Consider the following 17,973-nt stretch of genomic DNA (forward strand, 5'->3'; position numbering starts at 1 on the left):
CAACTTCTTGTACGTTGAAACTTCTATTTCTGTTCTATTCTATTTCTATTTCTGTTCTTGAAACTTCAACTTCTGTTCTATTGCAACTTCTTGTAAAGGCAATGCGTTAATACTGCTGTTGCTACTAATACGACCGCTATTTCATTTGCTATTACTACAAGTAATATAACTACTACTACTATGACCTATTACAACTATGTACAAGGATATTAAGGTAAAATTTTCATACTTTTTTGAGAGGGGGTGAACTTAAAATTACAATACGCCGTCTGTATGCAGGCTGTCAAAAGGGCGTAACAACAATATATTAGGAAGAGTTTGGCGTGTGAGTGTTAAACTAACAGGGCTTGTTATGGGAGATGTTGAGCTAACCAAAAGAAAATACTTACATCCTATTGCTACTGCTTATGCTCATACTACTACTATTGATGCTATTATTACGCCATTATTACTACTATTTGGCGAGTGGAAAATCTCTATCAGGGTTGCCACCGTCCGGGATTAATCCCGGTTTTTCCGGATACTTTTTGTGTCCGTGATTTTCGGAATTTTTTGCTAAAACCCACGATTGTTTTTATTAAAAACAGATTTTCAACTATTTTGGCTGATAGTCTACTATTTTTATGTACGGTATCACGAATATTTTCTGTTTTCGTTTGTTCCCTCTGCGTTTGTGCTATTACACTGGGGAAACGATTTTTTCGTTCGGGATTTGACTTCAGAAAATTCGATTCCAATATAACGAGGAGAGGCAAATTCAAAACAAAAACATTCGCTTGAGTTCTTGACATCATTTTATAAGTCTCGAATGTACTCAGAAATCTAGAGCAGCAGAAGCGACAAATAACATCGGTAAACTTGTTATGCTCATTAGCGCTCAGTTCCAATGTCTTTTTACTTCGATTTTTTTGCAGATGGAACTTCGCGAAAAATTAGTTTTATAAAGACATGACCAAATGATCTGCCAGCATTCTGTGATTTCCATAGGTTGTAGCAAGTTTCAATAGTTTAGGTTCAATATACGTAGTCGTACGATTGTGCTGTTTAAAGAACGTACATCAATTGGTTCAAACGATCGCTATCAGCGTATTCCCCAGATTTTTCTAATATGTTTAAACACTTTCATGCGCATTATATTCCACTCAGTATTTAAGTTCCAAACTTTGAAGATCGCAGAGGAGTATCCAGATAAACGACAACAAACGGAAAACGTTTATCTGGAATATACTCATTAAAAAGACTTATTGTTTATACTTGTTCTAACCGAGCATAGTTTTATTTACTGAAGCTCATTTGTCCAGTTTCTTAGGGTCTTCATTTGAGCTGTGATTCTCGAAATGATTACTGAACCGTACCAATAAATATCTGAGAAACTAGTACTTTTTTTGTTGGTTGCTTTACTTAGCGCTTTCTACTAATAATTCGGTAGTAACAGTCTTTCTAACTGTTACTTTACAATTACCCAAAGGCCGGGTTTAATACCAATAAAGTTGGATTCTAAGTACCCAGACTCTGGAAAAAGGGGTCTGTTTTTCTTTCGGATTCTTTCGTGTGAATGCAGCTGATTCTCTTTTTATGCACTGAATAACCCGTGGACTGAATGTTTGAATAATATCGTTTGGATTTTTCTCAGATTTTAGTACGTTCCGAATCCAGGTTTTTTGGGTAGTGAAGTTGGGCCTTGAGATTTCAAACGGATGCATTTGTAAGATGAATGATAGTTCCGCTGTCCGCTTCTTGATTGGCGAGACTTTCGCTAAACAGAAAAGAGGTGTGGTAAAAGGGAAAGGGACGTGTGAAGACGTAATTAAAGGCAAGTTGTACCGCTTGCCAAGTCGTATTGAATATTAGCGCGTCCAGACTATCCATTTTCTGGAAAAATGTGACGCAAATCCGGTACTGTTAACAGGTCTTCCGTCCCATTTTTCCGTTTTCTGGGAAGGAATACTCAGAGGGTCAGAAAATGGAAATATGGGACGGAAGTTGTTGTGTGGACAGCTTTTCTGGAAAAATGCCATAAGAAGGAAACGATCAGACACGATAAGTGCTAAATAAAAATAGTCGTCTAAGATGGTTTTAAATAGAAAAAAGGTAAATTGTCTAACTGAGGGTCGAAATTTGTTTCTATAGGTTTTGGCTCAGAAAAACTGATTTGCTGAGGATGGCTGATAAATTTGTACTGATATTTTTTGAATAAACCACCAAAACCACCTAGTCTGGACGACTATTCCTTTTTCCAGATTTCCGTCCCGTTTTTCCAGAAAATGGATAGTCTGAACGCGCTATATGGCTGCGAAGTGTGACGTCAATTCTTGGGCTGGAAATTCAAATAGTGATGAAACGTGGGTGCGTCGACACGTTTACTCGATACTTTGGCAAATTGTTTTGGCCTAAAATGTTCGTCGTAGATTCTACTAATCCACCGAAACGTTTTCAAGTCGAAATAATACTAGGAATATTGACAATCAGTTGTTAGTTATAACTAGAAACCACGTTTCACCTTACTTGGTATTACGCGCCTTGATTTTTAAGTCATCACCTTGCAGTCCTATGCTGTATAACCTAAAAACCGTGTTCCAGGATTTTTTCTCGAAATTTCGGGATTTTTTTTAAAATGAAAATCGGGATTTTGTTTTTGAGCTGGTAGCAACCCTAGTAGGGACTATACGCCACCTAAGTTATATTTAGAGTTATTGTGGCTGAGTTTGTCTCTTTGCTGGTAATGGGATAAAGCTTCTGCAATCTGCATTACTATGAGGTTATCTCCATATTGATTTCTACACTCTAAAGATTTGTTTTTTCGTTAAGTAGTATCTGAGGAATAGGTGATAGTCTGAGGAATACCTTCTCCAGTTCCTAGTATAGGTTTTCTCTATGGGTACTTTCACAAGCACCATCTTTTTTCTCATATAGACTGCCACGTCATCTATTTTGCAATTCCATATAACACCATCTTTGTTGCCATATCATTAAGATGCAGCTGAATTTACTGGGAACAAGCAGAAGAGGGTAAAGAATCCTCAGCAATAACTGTGCTGTACCCGCCGGTATTCAGTTACCCGCATATTGTGGGGAATAGGTGAAGGGATCATTACACTTCCCATGTTCTTTGGTGATTTCGGATTTAATTACGTATTTGTCAGCGATGGCAATTTATCGGTAAATATATTCTCCGGTACAAAACTTCATTCAAACATGCTTGAGGCGTCAGGAAATTACGAAAGATTCAGTAATCAGCACACTGGCGTCAAGTTCTTTACTCATGAACAAAGTCGTGGAGCCCATGATGAGCTGAATTATATTGCGAATACATACATTAAAAATCGAAAGAAAGAAGGTCTCAAATTCGCTACTCAAATCTCTACTCAATAACAGTGAGCTTAAAGTCAGGTTCACGGTATGAAAAATCTTTGAAATCCCCCGTATTCTAGAGGATGTGATCACATCCATTACAGTCCGCGTAAATGAGTGTGTCGAAAAACTAGACATAATGTTCTGATTTATGCAAAGCTGCTCTACTCCAGACTTCCGAATGGCCCCCTCTCCCAGCGGCTTTAAAACCACTCAATAGGGTGTTCATTAATGGTCTAGCCCCGGAAAAGACTGAGTCGTGTTCAAACCAGAAACATCGAGGAGTTTATTATCGAGGAGTTTATTACCCTGAGCATGTGCAGAAGGTTCAGCAGACGAAGTTTGGCCTAGTAGCTTATATCAAAACAGACTCTGCCGCCGAAGCCCTAAGCGGGTCGTTATCTAAGATGCCTGACATTAAAGTCAAATACCATAGAGAAAAGCTCATGGCTGTTGCAAAATTCGTCCCGCCAGGTACTATCCAAGAAGAGATAATAGCAGGTAGCCCCCGTGTTACAGAAGCTAAAAGATATGGCACTTCACAGGCAGTTCGACTTGTTTTTGCAGATGCCTCATCACTTGACGGGGTTATCCAGCAAGGTATGTACGATGAGTACACTCACGTCAAAGTAAAGACTTTCAAAGAAATTCCGAAAAGGTATTTCAGGTGTCAGTCTTTCGAACATCTGGCTCGAGACTGCTGCAATCAACCGTGCTGCTCCCGTTGTGCAGGACCCTATGAATCAAAGAGAGAAACACCATGTCAATCGAACAGTGTCAAGTGTGCACTCTGTCCCAAGGGGGAAAATGACCATACAAGCTGTAGCCTGATCCGTTAAAAAGCCAGGAACAAAGCGTGTCAAACCCGAAAATGAACAATTTAAAGGTCATTTTCAGAAACATTTACGGACACAACGCTGTGAAAATAGGCTACCTTAGTGGAATTTGCTATGATTGTAATGTAAATTATGTGCAAGAGCACCGACTTACCAAGGACAATTTTGCTCGGTTCCAGTCCTTTCCGCGCCAATCGGTTTTCATACATGAAGCCAAACAATAATTTATGCGTGGAAGATCTATCGGTGGCACTGCTGTTAAATCTAACGGGAGGTTTGAGTGAAAAGTTACTACTTGTGTTGTTTGTGCCGAAAACGTATTTGACAAGTTGATTATTGTGTGCAGAAACTTTGTGTACACCTTTTAGTTTTGACCCTGACTCTTTAACAAAACGTCCTCTTCGTGCTGATGTACGAACGCTATATTTGAGTGTTGTCCAAGCACCTTGCGTATTCAAGGGTTAAATATAGCTGGCTCAGACCAATTCTGAATTTTCACTTTTGGCAAACAAAATCAACAACGTCTTTTTTAGAGATTAATTTTTAAAATAAATCTGAAAAAGAAACAATAGCTACTAATATAAATGAGTAAACAAATCTTAAAACGAGTGAAAGTTAAAGTGAATATGCAAATCTAGCTTGAAACGAACAAAAATCTCTACAAAGAAGAGTTTGGGCTTTGCCTCCCTCTTTCACTGTAAAAATAAAACCTACTGCATCATTGCCGCTTTACTGAAAACTGTATGTGTCTTGAACATCCTTGAAAAGTACAAATAAAATAGAATTGAATGTTTGATATATGATGCGATTAATTGTTGAAAGATTATCAGCTCAAGATTTTATTTCACTGTAATTTTGTTTTCATTTTCAATGTTGCAATAACTGGGGGAAAAAATATTTGTAATATAATTCGTTTTCAGTGAAGCACCAATAACGTAGTAGGGTTTAGACTGTTATAGTTATGGAAGGGGGTAGTAACCCAAACTCTTGTTTGTAGTGAAGCTGTATTTGTATTGAACAGTCTTGGTAAGTACTAATAAAATTAAACTATATATTCGATATATAATGATATTAATTATTGTAAGCTCATCAGTTCAAAATTTTATTCTACTGTAATTTTTATGTTTATTTTCAATAAGTAGCCTACAAACAGAAAATGTTTTTAACATAATTCGTTTTCAGTGAAGCGCCAATGACGAAGTGGGTTTTAGACATTTACAGTGAAAGAGGAAGGCAAAACCCAAATTCTTCTTTGTAGAGATTTTTGTTCGTTTCGAGCTGGATTTGCATCTTCAATTTAAGTTTCACTGGTCTTAAGATCCATTTACTCACTTATATTAGTAACCATTCTGTGTTTGTTTGCTATGATTGTTTATTTAATTTCCGTTCGTTTTGGGTTGGATTTATACCTCAATAGCAAAACATTTTTGTTCGTTTTAAGCTTTAGTTGTATATCCAATTTAAGCTTTACTCGTTTTAAAATTTATTTACTCATTTATGTTAGTACTTGCTGCATGTTTTTTGCCAATTGTTTATACAATTTCTGTTAGTTTTGGGTTTCATTTATTCTTTAAAAGTAATTTCTGCTTGTTTTGAGTTTTCGTTTGCTTTTCTTTAGAAATCTGCTTTTTCGGAAAATTTTTATTTTTAATTAATTTCTGTTCGTTTTTGATTGCCTAAGTTTCAAGCGTTTTGCCGCTCCGTTCTTACAAGATTTTCGGGGAAATCCCCAAAACTTCGGGAATAATGAAAGCCGCAGGGCCTAGCGGGTTTATTGGTAAATTCTGGTCTGGTTTCACTGCATTTTTCATTTTGTTTTCAATGTTGTAATAAGAACAAAAGAAAATATTTTAAAAAAGGCAGTAACCATAATCTTGTTTGTAGTGAAGACACCATTCAGTAGAAATGCATAGCCCCTGCTACCTGAAAACGACCGCGTCTAACAACCAATCCTTAATCCAGTTCTCATTTGTGTTTGAATTCTGTGCTCCCACTTATAATAAAAAATGGTAAACTGATTTTGCAGAACTTTGTAGCCACTTAAGTAAGAGAATGGTAATTCTAAGTAATAGAATTGGTTATTTAAGTAAGAGAATGATACTTTTACCGTTAGAGAAACACGCAGTAGACACACTCTTGTTTGTAAGGAAGACGCTATTTATTAAATTTACATAACCCTTTCTCCCTGAAGACAACCACGGTCTAACAACCAATCCTTAATACAATTCTCACTTGACTTTGAATTCTGTTCTCCCAATTATAATAATAAAAAAGATTAACTAATGTTGCTGAAATTTGTAGCCAGCTAAGTAAGAGAATTGGTTCTTTAACCCTTTCAGTCACGAATTTTAGCCTGGAAGGTCAAAATTATGAGAGTAGCGAAAGTCAACCATGTGATGGATAAGTACTTACCAGGAATTTTTTCAGATTTTTTTCTGAACGTCTTCTTTCTTTTCCACCATGTACTTGAGCAAGGACAGTGTGACCAAATTTATTCAAATACAGTATAAAACCAATGAAAAACTGAGACTTCAAATATAGTACAAAAAACGAGAAACTGAATTGACAATGATCCTTTTACGTTTCTTTAGGTTTGTGAAACTGTGCGAAACAGTTTCGCGATTCTTCCAGGCAAAGTGGGACGTTGCACTTGGTACACATGAACCTAGTCTTCATGATACAGGGGGCATTTTTACACCTGTTTTGGGCGGCAAATTTTTCTGGCCAATGAGCAAAGGAATCTTTCTTCACGGCGGAGCAGGGCCTACGAAATTTGAGTTTTCGTTTCCTACGATTTTCGGCAACCGAGTCTTCTTCATCACTCTCCTCCTCTTCGCTTGAAGGAAGAGATCTGGGTCGGCCTCTTCTTCTAGGAGTGTCTTCAGACATAATGAGAGTCTCTGCTATGTCGAGTCGGAAGGTGAACGAATCGACAATGTTCTTTTGTCTCATATTCTGTGCCTTGCAAATCTCGACATATTCAAGCCAACTGTTGACTACAGCAAGATCGATCAAATGGAATACGAGTCTCAAAGTCCATTTTTTTGATCGAATGAGGGTCCTATAGTAGGATACCATCTGGTCAAGCTTATCAACCCCACCCATACTCAGGTTATAAGCCGCAATAGCTTCCGGCTGCGTCACTTGTACCTCTGTCTTCGTTTTCTTACACCACTTTATCACGTTTTTTACGTTGCCGCTTCCAATCATGTTAGAAGCGACTATCACCGATCTACAGTCCATCCACTTGATCAGACATACTTCTCCACTCACTAGCTCGTGGAACGCCCCCTTCCTTTCTTTTTCAGAGACGTATCAGATTCCAACTTTGCGCCAAGAACTCTATTCGCTCTGATCGTGCCGGTGCCATACATACTTTTCCGTTCAAGCTCTTCAAGGAGCGGAATACTCGTAAAAAAGTTGTCAAAGAATATTTTCGTATGCGGGCGAAGCTGGACGCGACCAGCTAGAGCTAGTACCATTCCAGGTCCCAGTCCGAACTGCTTCTGCTCTTCCGTCAGGATAGTTTTCTTACCCTGGTAAACATCAAAAGTGAGTATGATGCCGTTACTGTTACAAAGCATAAAGATTTTTATGCCCCACGGTGTTGGCTTCCCCCTGATATACTGTTTTATGTCCAATGCACCGGTGTACGGCACAATTTGCTCGTCGACTGATACATACTCAGAAGGTACGATGCTTTCTGTCTTTTTCAGGACCCGGTCTATAACCGGACGAACCTTCCATACGCGATCGGTGTTCTCCGGGTCTTTAGAGAGGATATCTACCAGATGAAACAAATTTCGGAGACGCGAAAACCTATTGAAGTTCATGGCGTCTGCTATTAGAGGTATCCGAGTCCGACTACCCCAGTACATGCGATACCTTGGGAATTTAAAAGCACTCATCGCTATATGAATACCTATGAACCTTCTTATTTCAGAGGCTGTTGTACCCAAACTTGAGCCGGTTTTCTGTACAGAATAAAGATTGGTCATCTCGGCGGCTAACTCATAAAATTCACTATCAAAATATTCTTTGAAGTAGTCTATAGACTCCTCGGGACCAAGTGGCGGCGGCGCCGGGTCGGCATTGTTGATAACTTTCGAGAAGATCGCATTCTTCCATACGAGTCTGCGTTTTCGATTTTTCGGAGGCGGGGGAGGAGCGGCTCATCATCCTCAACTTCCGATAATGAATCTTCATCCGTATCGTGTGGCTGCGATAGATTTACTGACGCCCAATCTTCACCTTCGTCATCTGAGTTTGGTAGGTCCGATAACTCTGAAAGGTCTGAGTCGATCGCGTCCAAGACATTCAGTATGTCAGCGTGACGAACTCGACGTGGTCGATCATTGGATGGACCTGGAAAAGAAGATAGTGAGTCGCTTTTCCAGAATAGCGACTTGACAGGAAAAAGTTATCACAGATTTTTTCAAATAATACTAACAAAAGTATGTTACTCTGACTGTACCATATATGCTGCTATTGAACTAGAAAAGTTAGTATCAAGTCACACTGTCCTTACCCAAGAACACGCTACTTCGAAAAAATCTGCGGCATCTATCCAACGCACTAGCGAGGTAAACTTTTTTATAGATGGGGTAACTAACTGAAAAGGACAAATGAACCCCTTTTTTCGCGTATTTTCATGGTAAATCTGGTAAAAAAAATGCATGAAAACATACCTGGTAGATCCATTCTTTCGAGTACGGATGTGCAACAACTTCGAAATACTGCTAAAAATCAGAATTTAGCATCATCGGTTTGAAACTTCGCCAGTGTCTTTTCGCATTACTTATTATTATGGAGCGCATACTCGAGTATCGCTGCCACCTACAGGGTCCAAGAAGACCAAGCGAAGCTGTGATGTTCTCATGTGAGAACATGGTGACTGAAAGGGTTAAGTAAGAGGATGATACTTTTACCGTTTGAGAAATGGGCAGTAGCCATACTCTTGTTTGTAGTGAAGATACCATTCATTAGAAGTACACCACAATTCTTTCGGAAAGAATTGGGGAAAATCTTTCGGAAAGTTTTTTTAATTAATTTTTGTTCGTTTTTTTTACTGCAAAAAGTTTCAAGTTTAAAAAAACTCCTTATTTAAAAATAGGATTTTTTTTAACATCAAACTTTCATCAAAGCGTCAAAACTAGTATCAAAGTAACAATATCAAAGTACCAAAGTATAAAAAAAAGCAAAGGATCAAAGTTAAAAAGATATCAAAGTAAACAAAATATCAAAGTAACAATAACCAATTTGCACAACTTATAGCCCTTGCACTATAAATCAAAGTTACCACGTAAATCACTCAATCCCAATATCAAAGTAAAAAAAGTATCAAAGTAACAATATTTAAGTTCCGAAACTCAGAGCCGTCTCCCCAAGGCTGAGGGGGTCAACCCCGGAAGCATCGTTATTTGGCCTTTGAACTGTTTTGAAAAAAATGACTATCTCCAAATTTGACCGAATGCCCTTTGGAAAGTGGGGCGTGGGCTAGTTTGCCATTGATTACTTTTGACTCTTAAAAAAGAGCTAGAAGTTTTAATGTCTGATCAAATGAGCCCCCTCCAAAGTCAATACGACTACCCTTTCCGGAGAACCATATGTTTTAATATCAGGAAACTTAAAAAAGTTACAATCCTTCCCCCAGGGGCTAGGAAAGATTTATCAACCCCCTAAGTTATAGTAATTTGAATTTTGGACTATTTTGAACAAAATGCCAATTTCAAAATTTTGATAAGATATGTTTTGAGGAAAAATGCACAAGGGGAGAGGGGGGGGGGGGTCTTGTTACTTTTTGATCACTTTTGATTCTTAAGAACGTACAACTTACATAAGCTACAATTCTTGTCCCGGGTGATATGAAGGATTTCTCGACCCCTAATTTATAGTAGTTTGAATTTTGAACAAAATGGCTATGTCAAAATTTTTATCAGATTTATTTGGGGGAAAAGGTGTTGGGGGGAGGGTAGATACCCTCCGATCACTTTTGATGACTCTTAAAAAGATAACTAGAACTTTCAATTTCCAATCAAACGAGCTATCTCTGAAGTTTATGCGACCACTCCTTACATAAAACCTTATGTGCCCTTGGGGCGTAGCTGACAACACTTTCCCCTGGCTCGGGGTGGATGTGTCGACCCCAAAGTTTTTGACATTTGATCATTAGGCTATTTTGAATAAAATAGCTATCTCAAAATTTTGATTGGATCCATTTGGGGAAAAGGGCCTTGGGGGACAGGGGGGCTAGCTGCCATCTGATCACTTTCGACTATTGAGAAGGGCACTAGAAATTATGATTTACAATCGAATATACCCCCTTCGAAGTTTTTACGACCATCCCTTCCATAAAAACATTATTTGCCCCCAGGGTACATTTTACAACACTTGCGCCGGAGTCGGACGGGGGGGGGGGGCTGCTTTATCCCTAGGGTTTCTGTTATATTATATTTCGTCTGTTTTTAACAAAATGGCTATATAAAAATTCGATTGGACGCATTTGGGGAAAAGAAGGTTGGGAGGTGGGGGCTTGTCGCCATCGGATCACTTTTGACTCTTAAAAGGTGAATTAGAACTTTCAGTTTCTAATCATTTGAGTCCCTTCAAAGTTTATACGACGACCTGTTACATAAAAAGGTTATATGCCCCCGCAGCATAATTTACAACCCTTCCCGTGGCTGTGGGGGGGGGGCGATATGTTAAAAAAAGTTATTGTTAGTTTATTGTCGGACTATTTCCAACAAAAAGACTATCTCAAAATTTTTATTTGATGCATTTGGGAAAAAGAGGGTGTTTGTGTCAGGGGGTGTGGGGTAGATACCCTTCGTTGACATTTGACTCATAAAAAGATAACTAGAACTTTCAATTTCCAATCAGATAAGCCACCTTTGAAGTTTATACGACCACCCCTTACAAATAAACCTTATACGCCTCCATGGCCATATATGCCTACAAGGCATATCTTACAACACCTGCCCCGGGACCCTGGGGGAGGTTGCGTCAACCCCGGAGTTTTTCTTATATGATCTTTGAATTATTTCTAATAAAATGGCTATCTCAAAATTTTTATCGGATGTAAGTGGGAAAAAAGGCGTGGGGTGGCTGGTTACCCTTCGATCTCTTTTGACTCTTAAAAAGTGCACTAGAACTTTCATTTCCAATTAAGTGAGCCCTCTCTGAAGTTTATACGAGCATTCCTTCCATAAGAGCCATATATGCCCCAGGGTATAACTTACAACGCTTGTCCTCGGGCCTTGTGGGGTTGTGTCGACACCGAAGTTTTTGTTATGTGATCTTTGAACTATTTTTAACAAAATGGCGATATCAAAAATTTTACCGGATGCATTTGGGAAAAAGGGCGTGGGGGCAATTTGCCCTCCGATTACTTTCGACTCTTAAAAAGGGCACTATAACTTCCAATTTTCAATCGAATGAGCCCCCTCTGAAGTTTACGCGACGACCCCTTCTATATGAAGTGCCTCTGGGAAAAAAATAATAATAAAATATTGGAGCCTTATGGCCTTTACTATAGGCAACGCTATAGCGTTGCCTCTGAAAAGACGAAACAGCCACTTTTGACTAATGAACTTAAAAGCAGTCGATCGTTTTATATAGGGCATATGGTGCGAATGAGGGAAACCCCTTTCGCCATTTTTTTAAGTTCTTTGATAAAAAGCTCTAAAGAGGTTGTCTTAGAGAGGTAACAATGTCTCCTTTTGCGCCAACTGAGAAGATCTAAGAAAATAATAAGAAAACTATTTCAATTGTATCTATTTATAGCGGTTTTACCGATTTTTATTGTGCTTATTTTGGATTGCCATCTTATTTTTACCTGTAACTACTTTCTTGCCCTTAATTTCTATTTATACATTGTGTATTCGTTGTTGGGTAATATAATCTTTGCTGAATATTCAGAGTATTATGCTTCCAGTTGAATTCCAAATTATTTGACATTTTGAGAGGCATAGTTCATATTGCTCCTTTTTTCGTTCCTGTCCTTTTAATCTGCAGCTATTTCTTTATTGATGTAAGTTCTTATGAATGCAGATTGAGAATGGTATGATTAAATGTTTGGTAAATATAGATGAGAGTAGTAACCGCATATGGAATTTGCCAACGCCCCTGTACCAAACAGGTTTCTGGTAGGTATAATCTGGTTTGATGGGTATAGTCTGGTTTGGTTTTTCAAAGAGAGTGACTAACTCCATGCATATAGGTAATACTTCTACCACTTTATGGTCTTTCTTGTATTATTTGGGGCCTTTACGTTCCTTGACCTTTTCCCGGGCCAACCAAATATGTTTCTAAGCCAACCAGATATGGTCTTATACTTTTGAGGACTTGTCTTTCACTTTGATGAAGGACAAGTTTTTTCTGACGCAATTTACCAGATTTTCTAGTTCATGGTATATATGTCTTTTTAGGGTAAGCCCATGTTAGAAAACCAGCGCATCTTGTTTAGCTGTGAATATATATCAATTATTTTGTTGTCACTATTCCAGTTTTTTCTAAACCTGTATTTGCATGTGGTTACTCCACATACAGTATCCTTTCTGTTTTATTCTGGACCTTGCATAACGCGTTATGAAGGACAAGTTTTTCTGACACAATTTACAGACCAGATTTCTAGTTCATATATTTTTTGATAACTTGATAGGTGATTTGAATAAAAGGAATTCAAATATTTTGTCTATGAAATAGAAGCTAACTCAATTTGCGAAAAGGTACTCCATTACCACTACTCTGATCTGATTGAATTGTCGTCGACAATGAGATTTAATCACTGCTAAACCTATTGTTATTGCGAGAGGGTTACCCAATTTACAGCTTAGTGTTAACTGACAGTCTTCCAAATACGAACATTTTGAAAAGCAGACAAAAAATCAGACATTATAATCAGAATTATTTGATTAATATTTAAAAAGGGGCAATGATATATATGATCTGTATAATACACAAGTAATGTTTGATAAGTATTGTCAATTTAAAATAGGATCTAACGTCCCCTTCGTCCCCCCCCCATTTCTGAAGGCAGGGAGGGGAGGAGTCAATTTCGGAGGCCCGAAGGAGTTGTTATCTCGGGTAATTTGTTATAAATTTGAAAAATGCCTAACGACGAATAGGAAATGCATTTTTTCTTTACATGGTGTTCGTTCAATTGAAAGCGAGGATTTCTGTTAAATAAATAATTGTTATATTTTTTCCGTTCAATTTAAAGCGAGGATTTCTTTTAAATAAATAATTGTTATACCTTTTAAAATAGCTTTAGTGGGTTTGAGGGACTCTGTCGTGTTATTACTTGTGATTTTTTCTTTACATGGTGTTCGTTCAATTTAAAGCGAGGAATTCTGTTAAATAAATAATTCTTATATTTTTCTGTTCAATTGAAAGCGAGGATTTCTGTTAAATAAATAATTGTTATACCTTTTAAAATAGCTTTACGGGGTTTGAGGGACTCTGTCGTTCTATTCCGTGTGATTTTTTCTTTACATGGTGTTCGTTCAAAAAGCGAGGATTTCTGTTCAATAAATAATTCTAATATTTTTTCCGTTCAATTGAAAGCGAGGATTTCTGTTAAATAAATAATTGTTATACCTTTTAAAATAGCTTTACGGGGTTTGAGGGGCTCTGTCGTTTTATTCCGTGTGATTTTTTCTTTAAATGGTGTTCGTTCAAAAAGCGAGGATTTCTGTTAAATAAATAATTCTTATATTTTTTCCCGTTCAATTGAAAGCAAGGATTTCTCTTAAATAAATAATTGTTATACCTTTTAAAATAGCTTTACGGGGTTTGACGGACACTGTCGTTTTATTCCGTGTGATTTTTTCTTTACATGGTGTTCGTTCAAAAATCGAGGATTTCTGTTAAATATATAATTTTTATAACTTTTAAAATAGATTTATGGGATTTGAGGGGCTCTGTTGTTTTATTCCGTGTGATTTTTTATTTAAATAGTGTTCGTTCAAGCAGCGAGGATTTCTTTTAAATAAATAATTCTTATATTTTTTCCGTTCAATTGAAAGCGAGGATTTCTGTTAAATAAATAATTTTTATACCTTTTAAAATAGCTTTAAGGGGTTTGAGGGGCTCTGTCGTTTTATTCCGTGTGATTTTTATTTACCTGGTGTTCGTTAAAAAAGCGAGGATTTCTTTTAAATAAATAATTTTTATAACTTTTAAAATAGCTTTACGGGGTTTGAGGGACTCTGTCGGTTTATTCCGTGTGATTTTTTCTTTACATGGTGTTCGTTCAATTGAAAGCGAGGATTTCTGTTAAATAAATAATTCTTATATTTTTTCAGTTAAATTTAAATCGAGGATTTCTGTTAAATAAATAATTGTTATAACTTTTAAAATATCCTTAAGGGTTTTGATGTGCTCTTTCAAGTTATTCCGGGTGATTTTTTATTTAAATGGTGTTCGTTCAATTGAAAGCGAGGATTTATTTTAAATAAATAATTCTTATATTTTTTCCGTTCAATTGAAAGCGAGGATTTCTGTTAAATAAATAATTGTTATACCTTTTAAAATAGCTTTACGGGGTTTGAGGGCCTCTGTCGTTTTATTCCGTGTGATTTTTTATTTACATGGTGTTCGTTCAAAAAGCGAGGATTTCTGTTAAATAAATAATTATTATATTTTTTCCGTTCAACTGAAAGCGAGGATTTCTGTTAAATAAATAATTGTTATACCTTTTAAAATAGCTTTACGGGATTTGAGGGACTCTGTCGTTTTATTCCGTGTGATTTTTTCTTTACTTGGTGTTCGTTCAAAAAGCGAGGATTTCTGTTAAATAAATAATTCTTATATTTTTTCCGTTCAATTGAAAGCGAGGATTTCTGTTAAATAAATAATTGTTATACCTTTTAAAATAGCTTTACGGGGTTTGAGGGGCTCTGTCGTTTTATTCCGTGTGATTTTTCTTTACATGGTGTTCGTTCAGAAAGCGAGGATTTCTGTTAAATAAATAATTCTTATATTTTTTCCGTTCAATTGAAAGCGAGTATTTCTGTTAACTAAATAATTCTTATACCTTTTAAATAGCTTTACGGGGTTTGAGGGGCTCTGTCGTTTTATTCCGTGTTATTTTTTCTTTACATTGTGTTCGTTCAAAAAGCGAGGATTTCTGTTAAATAAATAATTCTTATACCTTTTAAAATAGCTTTACGGGGGGTTTGAGAGGCTCTGTGTAAATATTTATCGGGGTTTTATTTTGTCTGTTCAATTATTTTCAGTGTAAGCCAATTTAATTACCAAATTCTTTTATTCTAACTTAACTTGTAGGAATAGAGTTTCGGTTACTATTGAGCCTTACATGCCTGAAATCATGAATTAGAATATTTAATTAGCTGTTTGGGTTTTCAGACATAGTTTTTTAGATGTTCATGGGTGTTAGGTTCCTGGAGGGTTTTATGACTCCTCCCTCCAATGAATTCAGATGGTTTTAGGACTCATCCCCCTAGTCATAACTCCATTCAACCTTGAGCGAAGATATAAAAGTTTGATGAAGTATTTTTCTACTTAATAACTATATTAATAACTTCCAAGATGATAGGACTGTATGACACAGAATTTATCAGTTACCGAGAGTTCAATGACTCCTTCCCGCAATGACTTCCAAGGGTTTTATGACTCCTCTTCACAATGAATACAGATGGTTTTAGGACTCATCCCCCCTAGCCATAACTCCATACAATCTTGAGAGAAGATATAAAAGTTTGATGAGGTATTTTTCTACTTAACAACTACATTAATAACTTCCAAGATGATAGAACTGTATGACACAGAATTTATCAGTTTGAAAAAATCATCTTGTGGTGTTATATTTGAATGTGCATTTTTATTATTGTCTATGGAACTCGAAGAAATTGACTGTTATCATTGGATAGTGAAGTATAACATGTTTGAGTATGATAAAAGCTTGTGGAGTACTACATTACGTCATATAAACAGACTGGGATTCTACGATAGAGTAATACCACCACTTAATAATGCTGGTCGAGAACTGAGAAATGTTCAGGAGGAAGTCAGTGAAATCTGCAGCTTTTTCGGGGTTGAAGCGCTCTACGTAAAGGGCAATGTACCTACAGATAAAGTTTTAATTCAAAAGTGTGACCCTAGGATTCCACTTTTCAATCTAGAAGAGTTTAAGTGTCCTAAATTTGAAGGGGGTTATCACCGTCCTGAAGACGAGGTTAGGTTCTTCGCACAGTGGATACCTAAGAACATACCTGATCGTGATAAATCCATAAGACATGTTAAAAACTATTTTATATCATGGGACCATCGTTTGTGGATGTTTAAGAGTGAACTCTAAGTACTATTTTTATGTAAACATTTGTTGTTGTTTTTTTCAAAAAAAAAATCTGTTAATACGTTTAAGCAATAAATATCTTTAAGCTTAACCCGTCTTTATTCTTTAGCATAGTTCTATTGTAAGCAAGTAACAAACTCTTTCCTGAAGTCATCTCTTGGATACACAATGCAGAAACCTCATTTAAGAAACTATGAAAAAATTGTAAGTAAGTAAGTAAGTAATAAATTCTTTCTTGAAGTCACCTCTTGGATACACAATACAGAAATTTTCAATAAAGAAATTATGAAAAAATTGTAAGTAAGTAGCAAATTCTTTCTTGAATTCACCTGCTGGATAAACAAAGACATTTCGTTCAAGAAATTATGACAAAATTCTAAGTAAGTAACAAACTCTTTATTGTTTACATGACTTAGATACAAGATGTAGAAATTTAATTCAAGAAATTATCAAAAAATTCTCAGTAAGTAACAATTTCTTTCTTGAACTCATCTCTTTGATACACAATACGGAAATTTAATTCAAGAAATTATGAAAATATTTGTAAGTAAGTAACAAACTCTTTATTGATTTCACCTCTTGGATATACAGTACTGATACTTCATTCAAGAAATTATGAAAAAATAGCAAGTAAGTAACTTTTTTTTCTCTTTATCACAAACAATTTTCACTTAGCTACATGATGTAGAAATTTAATTCAAGAAATTATTAAAAAATTCTCAGTAATTAACAATGTATTTCTTGAAGTCAACTCTTGGATACACAATACGGAAATTTCATTCAAGAAATTATGAAAATATTTGTAAGTAAGTAACAAAATCTTTATTGATTTCATCTCTTGGATATACAGTACAGGTATTTCATTAAATGAATTGTGAAAAAATAGCAATTAAGTAACTTTTTTTTCTCTTTATCACAAACAATTTTCACTTAGCTACACGATGTAGAAATTTAATTCAAGAAATTATTAAAAAATTCTCGGTAAGTGACAGTTTCTTTCCTGAAGTCAACTCTTGGATACACAATATGGAAATTTCATTCAAGAAATTATGAAAATATTGTAACTAAATAGCAAATTCTTTCTTGAATTCATCTGTTGGATAAACAAAAAGACATTTCGTTCATGAAACTATTAGAAAATTCTAAGTACGTAATAAACTCTTTATTATTTTCATGAGTTAGACATACGATGTAGAAATTAAATTCAAGAAATTATGAAAACAATTCCCAGTAAGTAACCATTTCTTTCTTGAAGTCATTTCTTTGATACAAAATACTTAAATTTCATTCAAGAAATTTTTAAAATTTTTGTTATTAATTAACAATCTCTTGATTAATTTAAACTATTGTATATACAGTATATATAATTATTTCAAGTAACTATGAAAAAATCTTAAGTAAGTAACTTTTTTTTTCTCTTTATCACAAACAAATTTCACTTATCTAAATGATGTAGAAATTTAATTCAAG

General features: G+C 35.9%; 1 pseudogene; it reads left to right on the plus strand.

Annotated features, from left to right (window-relative positions):
• The first annotated feature begins 3,494 nt into the window (after nt 1-3,494).
• LOC148944375 (uncharacterized) lies at nt 3,495-4,411 on the plus strand (annotated as a pseudogene).
• Nucleotides 4,412-17,973: the final 13,562 nt, after the last annotated feature.

The sequence above is a fragment of the Artemia sp. Qi Xiang Cuo genome, chromosome 14, assembly GCF_049724085.1.
Source record: "Artemia sp. Qi Xiang Cuo chromosome 14, ASM4972408v1, whole genome shotgun sequence".
Lineage (NCBI taxonomy): Eukaryota > Metazoa > Arthropoda > Branchiopoda > Anostraca > Artemiidae > Artemia > Artemia sp. Qi Xiang Cuo.